At 42.9% G+C, this 14,050-nt stretch overlaps 1 long non-coding RNA gene across 1 annotated transcript; it reads right to left on the minus strand.

Annotated features, from left to right (window-relative positions):
- Positions 1-4,423: 4,423 nt before the first annotated feature.
- Positions 4,424-9,892, minus strand: LOC119959763. Its single transcript, XR_005459270.1, has 4 exons — positions 9,792-9,892; positions 9,184-9,241; positions 5,339-5,429; positions 4,424-5,178 (listed from the first exon to the last, which is right to left on the minus strand). It is a non-coding gene; the product is annotated as an uncharacterized LOC119959763 (long non-coding RNA).
- Positions 9,893-14,050: the final 4,158 nt, after the last annotated feature.

Genomic DNA, 14,050 nt, shown 5'->3' on the forward strand with positions numbered 1-14,050 from the left:
GCTTGCAATAATGTGATTGGGATGCTGCAAAGATCTGGTGCAGCTTGCAATAATGTGATTGGGATGCTGCAAAGATCTGGTGCAGCTTGCAATAATGTGATTGGAAGATTCTGCAAAATTCTGATACAAAAGTGCAACAAACTAACCGTTTACTGTTGAGACACCTGCTATTCTTGTCACTGAAAACAAGGAGTTGTGGACATCAGTTATCGAATGTTTTCAGAGGAATGTGATTGGAAGCTAATTGTTGCCAGGGGGACCTAATTGGTCATGTATGTAACCCCTTCAAGCTAAATTGAGACGGTGACTGTGAGCACTGCGCAGTGCAGGCTCATCTCCCAAAAGCTTTTGTCAATAAATGGACTTGACTCAACTCTTTGGTGTGGACAGGTTATTAACCACTTCAATATATATATTACATGTTATTTCTGGAAAGGAATGGGAGTTCTTACTGACAATATAGTGGGAGAGTTAACAAAAGTTAGTTTTTGGGAAATACATTGATAATTTTTTAATATCCTTAACTGGCATTTACATTTCATTTTTAAACATATTTGATAAATCAAAACAGATCATTACTAATGTCCACTATTTAAAAATGGATATTTTCATTTTAATATTCCTAATTTCAATGTATAATTTTTAAAGGAATCTTGACGTTTGCTGACATCACAAACTGAGTTATGACTTGACGTTTCCACAGAAATGCTGCACTCACCTTTTTTGCTGTATCCCCTAAGTTTTGAGGTAATTTTTCAGAACAAGCCACCTATTTTCTTAATTTTATTTCTCCTATTTTTATATTCAATAAGTTGTTTTTAGAGCCCAAATAACATTTTTGTCTCTTCCAAGTTCAATTTGAAAGTTTTATACTCCATATTATTTTAGAAAAAGTTTTATAGTTCTTCCATTCCCCTTTTAGAATGATCAAGCACTTAAAAGTCTAGGATTAGTTTGATCAAGCTAAATCAGAGATTTTCTGTCTCAAATTTGAGGAGGTCAAAAACTACACACTTTAATAAAGTTTTTTTTTTAATTCTCCCAACAAAATGAATCCCCTCTATATCCAGACAGATGAATTTATTTCAACAGTGAAGATAATTTTAAAGATAATACAAATGATGCACCAGTTGTCTATTCTCGAGACAGAAACCCCTACCACATATTAAAGAATTATCGAAGTCACTAATAGACTCAGTCAAACCTGCAGGTTTGACGACCGTAACAGCGAACAGGTTAACAATCACTGCAAACAATTGGGTTTATAGTACTAAATTCTTATTAATTGAACACTACAAAACAAACCTAAAAACATTATTTAGTAAATTACAAAAAACTGATAACACAAATAGATACGAGGAAGCTTTTTCAAAAGCTGTGCAATGGCACAAAAGAATGTTGAAGAATAAATTCAGAATAAAGACAATCCAAAAAACAAAAGAGTACATCTTTAATTTACAGAAAGATCCAGCATTTGAGGAGTTAAAAACAATTTCACATCACAGCAACATGACAATCGACAATTTGATGACCCTCCTATAATTCCTCAATCTCAACCTTTTACTACCCAATACCTTGTCGATCAATCTCCAGAACGACAAACCACTAAACGTTACTTTCCCAACCCAGCTAATGAAATTCCCGAAACCCATTCTAACCTTCCTATTCATATTTCTTCCACAGTGCCAACATGTCTTCCACAACTGGACACTTCGGAACACTACATACACAAAAAAGCATACGGGAAAACAAAGACCATCTTATTAACCCCCATAAAAATATGAATTACACCAACAGTCCACAAAAGTAATGATTGCATTTCGGATCCACAGGATTTAACAATAATAAAAAAGACAACGCAATCAACTGACTCTTATCTAAACACCACCATAAATACTATACAAGGACTTGGGCCACTTTCCTCACATACAGATATCTTAGAACACACAACATGTGACGATACATTGAGAACATTACAGATAAAGCAGAAAATACCAATACACACAATGCCTGACTCAAGCATCCCATAGAATTTAACTGCCCATCACATAGTTTCACCATCATCACCTACACCAGGGCTAGTCGACTGGGCTCATTGAAAGCCCCGATCCAAGCACTGGCCTGGTCCTACACAGCTGGGAGCCCAGAAGAAGATAGAGGGAGTCCCACACAATCACTCCATCTTCACTCATCTTCACCCAACACAATATTGACCACTATACAAAATATAACTACAGTTGCAATAATGCAACATCTTCACACAAATTACAAGAATAAAGATTTTTGCCACAAAAATCTACATTCATCAGAGCAGATTCCAACCTCTCGAAAATTAAATATTGCCCTGATCCAAGTATTCAATTCGCCTGTTTTTCCTGGAGCAAAGTTTTGTCATATTACCACCATTTAAAATAAATTACAACCCTGACACAAAAAGTAATTTCAATTGGAATGAATAACCGCACACAAAACTTTCCATCGCGATTAAACTCAAAATTTTATTAAATACAGCAAAACACAAATTCCTACAGCTAAAATCTTGTCACTAAACTCAATGACAGTAAGAGTCTCCCACAAAAACAGAAAAAAAAACCAATCATGGCCTTAAATCAATACATTAACCAACAGGTTTTTATCCCAGCGATATCAAACAAGTTCTTCCAAGTACAATCAGACAACATTCATTGGACAGATGAAACAGCCACTGCTATACTAAATAATTGGATGACTCATTTAAACCGTAACAAAAAAATCCTGGGAAAAAAAACATTTAAACTCGACAATACAATAGTTCACACATCAAACACATTCAAACTCGCCACCATACAAGAAAAAATTTAAATAAAAGTTTAACCTTTGTCCCAGTACAAAAACCAGATAATACACAGATCCAAATAGACCTTGAAAAATTTTACAGAAGAATTAAAATTCTGAGCTACTTTGAATACTCAACATCAGATGATAAACAACCATTCCTACCCCAATCGGATTGGAACCCACCGGAACAGAAAATAGACCCGAAAATACAACATTTCTTCCAAAAAATTGAATTAGACATGACTGAGATCAAACAAGTAAGAGATAAACAAAACTTAACAAGAACAGAGAGACAAGCAATCACGCAGCTAAAATCAAACTCACATTTCATTATAAAACCAGCAAAGGGAATAATATTGTTATTATGGATCGGCAACAATACCTTTTTGAAGCTTATCGGCAACTCAACAATACTGAATATTATACTAAATACCAGCACCAATATACCACCAAACATACGAGCCGATCACAGACTTGTTAGTACAATTATACAATTTACACTATATTACTGAGAAACAAATGGACTATTTTAAACAATTTCAACCTTTACCACGAATATTTTACCTCCTCCCAAAAATATCTAAAAATCCGGAAACATGGACTGTGCCACATAAAATTCTTCAGGTAGACCCACAGTTTCAGACTGTGGGACCGAGTCCTATGGGATCCCGGAATACATTGACTCATTTTTAAACCACTTAGCCCAAAAACACTCGAGTTCCACTAAAGATACATGTCATTTCATTGAAATTGTTAGATCCCTGACTATCACTCCAAACACAATGCTATTCACCATGGATGTCGACAGTCTTCACACCAACATTGAGACCGATAGGTGAATTGAAGCAGTGAAAAATATTTTTTTTAAATATTCGCAGCCTAATAGACTGGATGCAATCCTTATTCAACTATTACACCTAGGGCTGACTAGAAATGACTTTCAATTTAATAATGACCATTATCTAGAGATTATGGGGTACAGCAATGGGCAAAATATTTGCACTGGCCTATGCCAATATCTTCATGGCCGAATGGGAATAAACTGTCTTCAAAATGTGCCCCAAGATGCCATTCTGCTACTACAGATATCTAGATGATATATGAGGTATTTGGACACACAATTGGAATTTGAACAATTTGTTCATATCCGTAACAATCATCACCTATCTTTTAAAATTAAAGACATTACACACAAACACACAACAGATTTTTTGGGCACCACTGTCTATAAAGTCAGAAAGGTAAATGGCGAATACAAATTAGCTGCTAAAGTTTTCTTTAAACCGAAAGACACTCGTGTACTTTTACACACTAACAGCCATCACCCAAAACACATTTTTTGGAGCTTCATTAAATCGCAATTGACAAGGTTCCACCGCATTTGCTCAGAAAACTCAGATTTTGAGACTGCAGTACATAATTTATTTACAGCTTTACAACATAGAGGATACACAAAAAGATTTCTCAGATATATTAAATCAAACGTGTAAATGAAAATGGAAAAGAAGATGTAGTTTGGAACAAAATAAACAGAATAAAAGCATACAAAAATATAGAGTAAAAGAAACTTATAGAAAATAGATAAAGAAAAAGACAAGAGGGAATATCAGAGCGCTTTATAAAAAAAAGCTTGCAGCTAGCAAGCAGAGAAGAGGTCAAACGTTTGAGAAAAACAATAGGCATAAGAAAGGATCATTAAGAAAACCATGAGTGTTTGAGATAGACAGGATATCGCTGTTGGTTGTTTTGGGAAGTGTAACGATTTCTGAAAGAAATGGCAGCGTTGAGAATAAAGGGACCCAGTGGCGAAGGAGACATGGCCAGTTTAAGGTGCTACAAGATTCTGAGGACAGCACGTACGGGAACAGATGTGTTAGAAAGCTGCTAGTATTTTAAGTGGACAGGATATTGCTGTAAATTAATTTCTGAGAAAGAGGGAACAAATGGGGTTTTGCAAATGTGGCAATCTTGAACAGGACGGGTATATTTTGGGAAAAAGGAGACGAGTGGTTTTAAAATGTATCACAGCCTTGATCCAGGTGCAGGACAGCGAGGTTTTATTGAAATGTGACATATCTATAAGGGAAATTATGAGACAATGCTTTGTGGTTGAAATGTGCTGGAGAGGCAAATTTAAGAGTATAAAGCCTCGAATCGCCAGTGGCAAAATCAGAACTCAGAGAAGTGACAACCTTAGAGCATTCGGTTCGAGTTTATTCTCAGATCCGATTCGAGTCAGCTCATCGGTCCGTGGGGAACAGAAAAAGCTGGAAGACCGAAGAATAAGAACAGCCACCAGCTATCAGGACAGAAGAAGAATCGTTAACGAGAGCTCTTGGAGTCTGATCAGCTAAAAGAGATCTTTCAATACAAAGGAATTTGTTAGGATTTTGTAAAGGCAAATAAAAACAAGTTTTATTTTCACTCTGAACCGGAAATAGTGGTTTATTTCAAACCTAAACCTGAAACAGTGGTATATTTTAAATCGGAACTGAAATAGCTTTTTACCCAAAAGACTCACCAAGACATTCTCAACAGCTCCACACCCTTAAGGGACATTGAGTGGTAAGTGAGTTAAAATTCTTCCTTGCAGATTTGGCATCCTATAATAACTTGAAAAAGAGTTTGAAATAGGTTAGTTCCCACCTGGTATCAGCAAGGGAGTCTAAGAGATAGAAGACCTGAGAGTGGCCAACTAGTTAAGAAGTTATAGGATATAGTAATTCAGAAAGGATTAATATATTTTTCTTAGCGAAAGTTGAGCACAAGAATACAGGTTCCAGCACCGAACCCCGATGCACATCACTAGTCACCAGCTGCCATCGTGAAGAAGACCCCTTTATCCCCATTCTCTGCCTTCTGCCAGTCAGCCAATCCTCGATCCATGCCAGGATCTTACACTTAACAGCATGGGCTCTTAATTTATCTAAGTCTCCTATGCGGCACCTTGTCAAAGACCTTCTGGAAACCCAAATGGATCACATCCACTGGCTCTCCTTTGTCTAACTTCCCTTATACCTCCTGAAAGAATTCTAACAGATTTGGCAGGCATGACCTCCCCTTGACGAAGCCATGCTGACTCAGTTTATTTTGCCATGCACTTCCAAGAACTCCGTAATCTTATCCTTAATAATGGACTCTAAACTCTTATCAACAACCAAAGTCAGACTAATCGGTCTATAATTTCCCATCTTCTACCTCCTTCCCTTCTTAAACTGGAGTGTTACATTAGCCATTTCCCTGTTCTCTGGGGGCCCCTTGACTCCAGTGATCCCTGAAGCATCACCACCTATGGCTCTACAACCTCTGCAGTTATCTCCTTCGGTACCCTGGGGTGTGGTCCATCCGGTCTGGGCGATTTATCCACCTTCAGGCCTTTCAGCTTCCCCAGCACCTTCTCCTTAGTGATGGTGACTACATTAACCTCTGCCCCCGACTTTCTTTCCTCCACTCCCAGTTTTCTCTTTCCCTCTCCTCTGTTGGATCGCCCTCCTTGCCTCTAGATTTGGAGCATCTTGTGAAGGCACTGCTGGAAGCACTGCTCCAGTGCTTTTGAGATGCCTGCTCCAGGTTTTACAAGTTTCTGAAGCCTTTAGCAGGTAGAAAGAGTGCGGGATAGCCAACAGCTCATGGAAAGCAATGGCATGCACGGTTTCACCAGCGCTGCCAACACAATTGATGGCCTAAGCAGTCAATGGCCCACCCCACTGAGAGCAAAGTGTGGAGGGGAACTCATCAAGGACAGAGGGTCAATCAAAGCTCACTGGAGGGAACATTCTGAAGAACCCCTCGACCGAGACTCTGTCTCTGGCTTTAACGTCCTCAAGTCCATTCCCCAGTATCCTGTCCGGCTTAGTCCCCATGGTACATCTGGAGCAGAGTGAAAAAGCCATTCGACAGCTCAAAAACAACACGGCCTCTGGAGCAGAATGAATCCCTGCTGAAATTCTGAAGCATGGCGGGGTTACACTCCTGGCATAGCTACACAATCTCATATTCCTCAGAACATAGAACAGTACAGCACAGAACAGGCCCTTCGGCCCTCAATGTTGTGCCGAGCAATGATCACCCTACTCAAATCCACAAATCTACCCTATACCCGTAACCCAACAACCCCCCCCCCCCTTAACCTTACTTTTTAGGACACTACGGGCAATTTAGCATGGCCAATCCACCTAACCCGCACATCTTTGGACTGTGGGAGGAAACCGGAGCACCCGGAGGAAACCCACGCACACACGGGGAGGACGTGCAGACTCCGCACAGACAGTGACCCAGCCGGGAATCGAACCTGGGACCCTGGAGCTGTGAAGCAATTGTGCTAACCACTATGCTACCGTGCTGCCCATCTGGGAAGATTGATGCATGCCGGGGGATCTCAGAGACACTGTGACTATATTGAAGTCAGTCAAGTCAGATTGCGGTAATTACACAAGGGGACTCCCTGCTGTCTGCCACAGAGACGATCATTGCCAGGATCCTCCTCAATGATCTCCTTTTGGCAAAGAGTCACAGTTAGGTTTTCTCCCTTCGCGAGGCATCAAAGACATTCTACACTACGTGCCAAACTCAAGCAAAATGCAAGGAACAGCACCAATCACAGTCTTTTCTTTTTTTTAAATAAATTGTGAGTACCCAATTATTCTTTTTTCCAATTGAGGGTCAATGTAGTGTGGCCAATCCACCTAACCTGCACATCTTTGGGTTGTGGGGGTGAAACGCACGCAGACATGGTGAGAATGTGCAAACTCCACATGGACAGTGACTCAGGGCCAGGATTCGAACCTGGGTCCTCAGCGCCACAGTCCCAGTGCTAACCACTGCGTCACATGCCGCCCCTCACAGGTCTTTTCTGACTTAACAAAAACACTTCACACTGTCAGTGATCTTATATTCAGCATGTTCCTCAAATTTGGCTGTCCTCAGAACTTGGCCACAATCCTCCACCTGCACCCGATGACACACAAGCCATGAACCTCATCAATGGAAACATCCCAGACCCTATCTCAGTGAAGACTGGGATCAGACAAGGCTGTGTCACTGCAGCAACCCTCTTCCCTGTCACGGTAGCACATTGATTAGCTCTGTTGCTACACAGCACCGGGGACCTGGGTTCGATTCCCACTTGGGACACTGTCTGTGCGGAGTCTGTACATTCTCCCCGGGTCTGTGTGGGGCTGCCACAAGTCCCTAAAGATGTGAGGTGAATTGTTAGGTGAATTGGACATTCTGGAGTGTGGCAACTCAGGAATTTTCACAGTAACTTTATTGCATTGCAACATAGAAGATACATAGAAGATAGCAGCAGGAGGAGGCCTTTTGGCCCTTGGAGCCTGCAAGGCTACTTAATGTTAGCCTACTTGTGACACTGACTCACCTCCAGCAAATTACCCACGGGTGTGGAGATAATCGACAGGACAGGAAACCAACACCACCTTCAAAACAAAGCCAGATTCAGTTCAACCTCAGACATCAAGCTCCAGTCTGTTAAATCCATCCATCTGCCTTGATTCTATAATCTCATTTTCCTCATCTGGGAAGAATGATGCATGCCGGGGATCTCAGAGACACTGTGACTATATTCAAGAAGAGACAAGTCAGATTGTGGTAATTACACAGGCGACTCCCTGCTGTCTGCCACAGAGACGATCATTGCCAGGATCCTCCTCAATGATCTCCTCTTAGTGGCCAAAGAGGTCCTTCCAGAGTCACATTTAGGTTTTCTCCCTCCATGAGACACCAAAGACATGATCTACACTACGTGACAAACCAAAGCAAAATACAAGGAACATCACGAATCACAGGTCTTTTCTGACCTCACAAAAACACTTCACTGTCAAACTGATGTTTAATTCAAATTTGGCCGTCCTCAGAACTTGGCCACCATCCTCCGCCTACACCACGATGACACACAAGCCATGTTCCTCATCAATGGAAACACCCTAGACACTATCTCAGTGAAGACTGGGATCAGCCACGCCTGTGTCACTATACCAGCCCTCTTCCCCTTCATGGTAGCACAGTGGTTAGCACTGGTGCTTCACAGCACCAGGGACCTGGGTTTGATTCCCACTTGGGTCACTGTGCGGAGTCTGCACATTCTCCCAGTGTCTGCGTGGGTCTCCCAAAAGTTCCGAACGACGCACGGAGAATTGTTAGGTGAATTGGACATTCTGAATATTCCCTCAATTTACCCAAACAGGTGCCGGAGTGTGGCAACTAGGGGATTTTCACAGTAACTTCATTGCAATGATACACAGAAGATACATAGAGGATAGCAGCAGGAAGAGGCCTATTGGCCCTTCAAGCCTGCAAGGCTACTTAATGTATGCCTACTTGTGACACTAATAAAGATTATTATCTTACCTCCAGCAAATTACCCACAGGTGTGGAGATATTCGACAGAACAGGAAACCAACACCACCTTCAAAACAAAACCAGAATCAGTTCAACCTCAGACATTAAACTCCAGTTTGCAGATGTCTGATCTGCTTGTTCAATCCATCCATCTCCCTTGATTCTATAACCATTAATACTCTTGTCTCACAAACTTCTATCAAACTCAGTTTTTTATAGTTTCTAATGACAGAATATGAATAGAATTGCAGATTTCACTATATTTTGTGGTGATTTCTGACATTGCTCCTTAACAGCCCAGTCTCAGCTAAACAAATAAATATAACTGATTTGGTCATTTAAATGGTGACAATTATTTTACTCTGAACTGGTAATGCAACACAATTTCAAAACCATAATAATAATTTGAGTAAAGTGAAGTGAAAACAGAAAGTTGTGGAAATGTGAAGTGAAAACAGAAAGTTGTGCAAATCCTCAGCAGGTTTGGCAGCTTCTGTGAAGAGCGAGAAAGAGAGTTAACATTTCCAATGCAATCTGATTCTTCTTCAGAACTGAGAGTTTGCAGCACTGTGATTCCATTTGACAGACATACTGAATGTGAACTTTGTGGTTCTTACAGATATCTGGCTGTAAATCTGATTTCAGACCTTCCTCTGAACACTTTGCAACCTCAGCTCATTGTTCTTCACTAAAGACCCGGATAGAAAATCCCGCCACAAGATGGCGACGGCCGCCAGGTGACCCAAAAACCCGTCAGGAGGAAGCTCCGCCCACCCCCTCTAACTATACAAACATGGCTGCCTCAACGCTCCGCGCCAGGAACAAAAGACTCGAACTCCATTCCCAAGATGGCGGTGGTCGCCGGGTGACCCGGGAGCGGTTACCGGAGCGGAAACCCCGCCTACTTTCTCTTCCCATACCAAAATGGCCGTTCCATCACTCTGCTCCACAAAAGACCCGAGTTCCATTCCCAAGATGGTGGCTGTCACCGGTTGCCCCGGGGCCTGTCACCCGGCAGGAAGATCCGCCCACTCTCTCATCCCTAACCAAGATGGCCGCCGCAGCGCTCCGCTCCAAGGACAAAAGACGCGACTTCCTTTCCCAAGAGGGCGTCCGGTTGCCGTAGAAAATCAACACCCGAACTACCGTCTTCCTATTGGTCGGCACTTGCCGTCAATCACTCTCCAGCCATTGTGAGCTGGAGCATGCGCAGTGCAGGTATGAAGCTGGACTCAGGCGGGTGAGTGGAGGCCCCAAACAAGACCCATTGGTTTTATTGTCAGTCTGCAGACAGGAGCTGGAGAACTGAACCCAGGCAGAGGAGAGGGAGGGAGAAAACTGGGAGTGGAGGAAAGAAATGGTGCACATGGGTTTGGATTTCAGCCCAGGGAGGAGGGAGAGTGTGGGACGGGGATTTACAGCTTTGGGGGAACAAGAGAGGAAAAAATGTTCCAGAGAAACTAGAATTGTCTGTTCAGAATTTATATCCTGGACTGATGGTGATGGCTTTTATAAACTCCTTTTACAGGGGGTTAGAAGCGGAAGATTGGCTGACAGAAAACTCAAACCAAACATCAAGATCTGACAGAGTCACTCAATTCTTTCGAACCTGAATATCACAGTCTTTGAATGTGGGAGGAGTAATGTTTGTCTGTTCAGTTTGTGGGAAAAGATTTTAAACATCAGTGTGATTGGAAAAGCACAGAGACGCACATACATAGTAAGTGTTCCATGAACTGACCGTGGAAAGAGCTTTCACCAGTTACATAGTCAGCAAAACCATCACACCATTCACAGTGGGGCGAAACCGTCCATGTGTTGTGTGTCTGGACAAGAGTTCAACTTGTCATTCAACCTGGAGAGACACAAGGACACCGGCACCATGGAGAAACCGTGGCAATGTGGGGACTGTTGGAAGGGATTCAGTTACCCTTCTGAACTGGAAATGCATCGGCGCAGTCACACTGGGGAGAGGCCATTCACCTGCTCCACCTGTGGGAAGTGATTCACTCGGTCATCCAGTCTGCTGACACACCAGTATGTTCACACAGAACAGACACCTTTCAAATGTTCTGAATGTGAGAAGAGATTTAAAAGCAAAAAGTATCTGTTGAGACACCAACACATTCACAGTGAGGAGAAGCCATTCCTCTGCTCCTTGTGTGGAAAGGGATTCACTGCTGCATCTAACTTGCAGAAACACCAGCGAGTTCACACTGATTAAAGACCTTTTAAATGTCCAGACTGTGGAAAGTGCTTTAAAACTTCCGGGGAAGTGACCTGTCATCAACGTGTTCACACTGACGAGAGACCATTCAGGTGTTCTCACTGCGGGACTGGCTTCAGGCGATCATCTGAACTTACTGTACATCAGCGAATTCACACTGGGGAGAGACCGTTCACCTGCTCTGTGTGTGGGAAGGGATTCATTCAGTCATATCACCTACTGAAACACCAACAAATTCACTCTGACCTAAAATCTTTTAAATGTTTTGATTGTGAGCAGAGCTTTAAAAGCAGCAATGGTCTAGTAATGCATCAGCGAATTCACACTGGGGAGAGACCATTCAGCTGCTCTGTGTGTGGGAAGGGCTTCACTCAGTCATACAACCTGCTGAAACACCAACGAATTCACTGTGATATAAAACCTTTACAATGTTTTGCCTGTGAGCAGAGCTTTAAATGCAGCAATGGGCTGATGATACACCAGCGAGTTCACGCTGGAGAGAGAACGTTCACCTGCCCCAAGTGTGGGAATGGATTCACTGACTGAATCACCAGCGACTTGATGAGTGTCTGCAGGGATTGGATTCGGATGTTTTTCCTGCTGCAAACAGATACAGGACTGAATGTGTGGGTTAACCCTGAGGTGTGTAAGAAACGTGCCGCAGTCGCTCTCTTCCATGGTTCAGAGCTCCGAGATACAGACAGAAGGCTCCCTAACAATTGTGTTTAGAGGCAACAAGATTAATGATGAATGCTGGAAACTTCAGATTTTAGTCCGGGAGTCAGAGTTTACCCAAAAAGGGGGTTCATGTCTTGATAATTTTGAAGAGTTTATGAAAAACAACAGGTTAGATGCGGTACACCAGCTAAATCGGCAGAAAATACATGTGACCCATAACAGTTGTAAGGCTCCTTCCTGTTTATTGCCTTATTTTCACTATCTTTTATTTTGCCGTTATTATTTTTGATCCACGGATGATTAATGGACATGTCTTTAAATCAAGCAGGATTAATGGACATGTATCTTTACGTCTATCTTTACGTCAAGCAGGATTAATGGACACGTATCTTTACGTCAAGCAGGATTAATGGACATGAATCTTTAAGTTAAGCGGTAGACTTCAGAAGTTACTGGAGAGAATACTAGTTCCTGCTGGTTTGAATGCTGATCTCCGGGGCTGGAAGTGTCAGCCTCCTCGGAATGGATTACTGATCCCGGATCAGGAGGATGGTGATCTCCGGGGCTGGAAGTGACAGTCTCCTCAGAATGGATTACTGATCCCGGATCAGGGGGATGGTGATCTCCGGGGCTGGAAGTGACAGATTCCTCGGAATGGATTACTGATCCCGGATCAGGGGGATGGTGATATCCGGGGCTGGAAGTGACAGTCTCCTCGGAATGGATTACTGATCCCGGATCAGGGGGATGGTGATCTCCGGGGCTGGAGGTGACAGTCTCCTCGGAATGGATTACTGATCCCAGATCAGGATGGTGGTGATATCCGGGGCTGGAAGTGACTATCTCCTTGGAATAATTTACTGATCCCGGGTCAGGCGGCTGCAGATTTCCATGGTTGGGGGTTCTGATCATTTATTTAACTATCTATTTATCACTGAGTGTCTTTAAGACAGAGATAGATAGGTTTTTGTTAATAAAGGGATCAGGGGTTATGGGGAGAAGACAGGAGAATAGGAATGAGAAAAATATAAGCCATGACTGAATGGCGGAGCAAACCTGATGGGCTGAATGGCCAAATTCAGTGTTCTTCAAACATTTTTTCCGGGACCCATTTTTACCAACCGGCCAACCTTCAGGACCCAACCCAGCCGACCTTCGCGACCCGCGCTGGCCGACCTGCGCGACCCACCATTTTCTCTTACCTTGTTTGCTGCTGACAAAAATGGAGGAAATGGTTTTGGGTCCCTTTGGCCCTCGTACACGTTCCTCCAATGGAACCTGTTGGATGAAGGTGAAGCCTTCTGGTGTTGGAAAGAATGGAGTCTCCATCTGTCCAAAGTTTTGAATTTTTTTCCTGTAAAGTTTTATCAAATAAAACTGCTTCAAGAAGACCACCATCATACCGGTACCAAAGAAGAACCAGGCAACATGCCTCAATGACTACCCTCCGGTGGCCCTGACTTCAGTCGTAATGAAGTGCTTCGAGAGGCTGATCATGAAGCGCATCACCTCCATACTTCCAGAACGCCTTGATCCACTGCAATTCGCGTATCGCCGCAACCGGTCCACATCAGACGGCATTTCCCTGGCCCTACACTCATCCCTAGAGCATCTCAACAACAAGGACTCCTACATCAGACTCCTATTTATTGACGACAGCTCCGCCTTCAACACCATAATCCCAGCCAAGCTCATATCAAAGCTCCAAAACCTGTGACTTGGCTCTCCACTCTGCAACTGGATCCTCGATTTTTCTGACCAACAGACCACAGTCAGTAAGAATGAACAACAACACCTCGTCCACAATAGTCTTCAATACTGGTGCCCCGCAAGGCTGCGTATTTAGCCCCCGACTCTACTCCCTGTACACACACGACTGCGTGGCAAAACTTGGTTCCAACTCTATCTACAAGTTTGCTGACGTTACGACCATAGTGGGCCGGATCTCGAATAACGACGAGTCAGAATACA

This window comes from Scyliorhinus canicula, unplaced genomic scaffold (assembly GCF_902713615.1).
Source record: "Scyliorhinus canicula unplaced genomic scaffold, sScyCan1.1, whole genome shotgun sequence".
Classification (NCBI taxonomy): Eukaryota; Metazoa; Chordata; class Chondrichthyes; order Carcharhiniformes; family Scyliorhinidae; genus Scyliorhinus; species Scyliorhinus canicula.